The sequence below is a fragment of the Buceros rhinoceros genome, unplaced genomic scaffold, assembly GCF_000710305.1.
Source record: "Buceros rhinoceros silvestris isolate BGI_N320 unplaced genomic scaffold, ASM71030v1 scaffold1498, whole genome shotgun sequence".
Lineage (NCBI taxonomy): Eukaryota > Metazoa > Chordata > Aves > Bucerotiformes > Bucerotidae > Buceros > Buceros rhinoceros.
Genome location: NW_010426118.1, coordinates 13,607 through 17,000, shown reverse-complemented (window position 1 = coordinate 17,000; position 3,394 = coordinate 13,607).

Sequence of the window (3,394 nt, the reverse complement as noted above, 5' to 3'; positions counted from 1 at the left end):
CAGAGAACACTGAGAACCAGGAGTTTTTGTTGCACGATGTCGGGTGAAACTCAGGATAATTCAAAGTTTTTGTCACGTAATCGCTTTCCCCAAAACTGGGAAAGTTTAAATATTAGCAGCAACCCGATGCGGTAGGTGGATAAAAGTTTGAAAATAGGGTGAGCAGGGGGAGATGTGCCAAGTCTTCCTGCTGTGTAACTGAGCATCATCATCATCATCATCAAAACTCCCCACCCAGCAGCCCCAGCAGACCCAGTTCCAGCATCCGAAGCTCTCTGTGCTGCCGGGGGCACTTGGTCACCAGCTGCTGTTTGCTGCCACCACAAGAAGAGCCCGATCCGGCTTGGGGCAGCTGGGAAAGCGATGAGAACCGGCCTGGGATCTGCAGCAGCTGCTCGGTGAGGGCCCTGTCCCGGGTTCAACAGGGCCGTTTTTATTGGACTACAGCAATTTGTTTGCCAGGTGTTTAACACCCTCTGTTAAAAAGGATTTTTCTGCCTCCGTGAGCGCATCAAATAAACCATCTCTAGGCATTTGCACTGTTTATTTCCAAAGAGATCAAACAGGCCCGTAGAGTGTAGCAATAACCGCAGCTTATTGGATTGAAGGAATAAATCTTGATGAATTGGAAAAGTTCCTCCGTGAGCGCATCAAATAAACCATCTCTAGGCATTTGCACTGTTTATTTCCAAAGAGATCAAACAGGCCCGTAGAGTGTAGCAATAACCGCAGCTTATTGGATTGAAGGAATAAATTTTTTTTTTTCCCAGTAAATAAACCAACATCACTCTCAAGACACTCGGCCGGTGCCTGGAACTACAGATACCGGCCCCGTTATGCTGTAGTAAGTCCCGTGCGAGGTAGATTGGTGCTAGGTTTGGGGAGCATCCGTAAATCAAACATGAGCAGCAACAGCCCAGAGTACCGTCGAAACGATGACCAACGATGAACCAGCAAAGACAACAAGCAGAGGAATCATTCACCGCCGCTCCACACATGCTCTTGCAGAGGTGGATAAGCTCAACTCATCATTACGAGATGCTCTTTTGACACCATCCTGCCGGGCTGCCCGTTACAGCTTGTGCTCTTCCACATAATCCCCGTGACAACAACAATTTCTTGCTTGCAATGCCCTGGCTGGCGCTTCCCCTCGAGATCTCAACATTTATGGTGGTGCCCACATTGTGTGCTCCATCCCGGAGCGTTTGACACCCATCCACTGGTGCTCAGAGTTTGTTGGCATCATCCTGGGTGTTTCCGAGTGCTTTTCCACAGAGGTAAAACACGACCTGGAGCCTGAGCCATTTCCTCCAGCACAGCAGCCGCTCACCAGTTTCCTTTCCTCAAGTGTTATTAAGTTGTAAGTGCTCATCACGACCGAGGTGAAGGTTTCTTCAGCTCTTTAAAGGACTCCACAGCCCACCCAGAGCCGTAAGTACGCCATGGTTTATACGAAAACTAAACCTAGAAAAACTTGTCCTATTTGTTAGGTGCATCAACTGTAATTCCAGGGAGCGTTTCTTCGTTCAAGCCATCTGGGGCACAGATGGTCTTTGTGGCCAGGCTGCAGTGCCCTGACCCCAGTCCTGGGGCTGCAGCGCTGGTGGTAAAGCAGCAAAGCAGGAATAGGTCCAGATCCAGGTAGATCCTTTGGCTGGTCCATCTCATCTGGGGACGAACTAAGTCTGAATCTCAAAACTCACGAGCAGCTTGTTCATCGCCTTCCCCCAGCTCTTCGTTCCTTTGACGGTTCCCGTGTTCCTCTTGCCACGATCTCCTTCCCTCACTCATCTGTCATTACTCCTGCCTTGTGACACCTCATCATCATCAGGGTGGAGTGTAATTGGTACAGCTGGAAAAGAGGCCTCAGGTGTGATCGTGGCGTTCCTGACATATCAGCTCGTAATTTACACCCTTCTGACAGAGAGGAACAAAAGGACAAAATGCCACCTGACCTCTGGCCAAACTTTGTTTGCAAACAAAAGTCGAGGACCTCATTTCTCAGGCATGGCCAACAAAGCCGAGAGCTTGCATAGGGACATCGCAGCTGGTTCTGAGATGAAGGACGAGAAGCAGTTCCCCAGGGGTGGTCCTGCTTAGTTCGTGGAGTCAGGTGAGTCATTTTAGGAAGTCGATCCTTCAGAGCAAGTCAATTGCTGCGCATCTGCACTTGTGAGTGGTGCCAGTCTGGAGTCCACCTTCTCCTGGCCTGAGCCACCAGATCCACAGGGTCTTCCAGCAGTTAAAACGAGCATCTCCCACACTCTAGTAAAGGCAGAGAGGTCAGTAACACTTAGCACATCCAAGCAACTCCTCAGACCACTACGAGCTGCGCTACGTGAAGCCTTTAACAAAAACGATGAGTTCAGCCATTGCCAAACAGCTCTGAATTCCCTATTTCTTCACCCCATTTTTTCCCCTCTTTCAGGCTCCCATCCAGCACCTTGCTGGGTTCAGGACCAGGTGACTTTTGCCCACGGACTGCGACTGGCTCCATTTTGAGCCGGGCACAGCTCAACTTCAGCACAAACATACTCCTAGGCAAGAAGTTTCTGGGAACAGCCGGGAGCCTGCCAGAGCCCAGTGTCAGCAAGCAGAAATGCGGCTCATAAACAAACAGAAATGTTGCTCTCCAACAAGGCAGGCCACAGGCAGAACTGGTAGAGCCTGGTTTCCACCGTCTGTCCTGGGTCCAACAGCCCGACGAAGGGTGAGCTGATTAGTCCTTTCTGCTACAGCAGCATTAACCAAGACTCTCTCAATTTTCATGGGACCAGGAGAGATTTAGCGTTTGTTTGAACTGTGCCACTGCGTCAGATTTGCTTGCAAATAATACGTTAGGATATTAAAAGCGGGAGTGAGAAGTTTTAATTCTTGGGAAAGTCGGCCTAAAGAAGGATGAATCCCATTTAAAAAAAGAAAAAAAGGTGATTTCCCAGATCTCTGGAAAAAAGGAGAGAAGTGGGCAGGGCAGGCAGGAGCCTCATTCCTGCCAGCAGTGCAGGACAAGGGGCAGCAGCCTGCTCACCGCCCGGCTCTCCCCGGTGCAAGCAGCTCCCAGACCTGCACCGTTCACTCCGTGGAGTGCCGCCACACCGCTGCCATACACGTCCCTGCCAGGCAAGCTCCATCTTGCCCCCAGAGCACCCAGAGCTCCAATCTTGGGCAGGGCAGGCAGGAGCCTCATTCCTGCCAGCAGTGCAGGACAAGGGGCAGCAGCCTGCTCACCGCCCGGCTCTCCCCGGTGCAAGCAGCTCCCAGACCTGCACCGTTCACTCCGTGGAGTGCCGCCACACCGCTGCCATACACGTCCCTGCCAGGCAAGCTCCATCTTGCCCCCAGAGCACCCAGAGCTCCAATCTTTGGCTGCCAGTCTGTCACAACGACTTGTCCC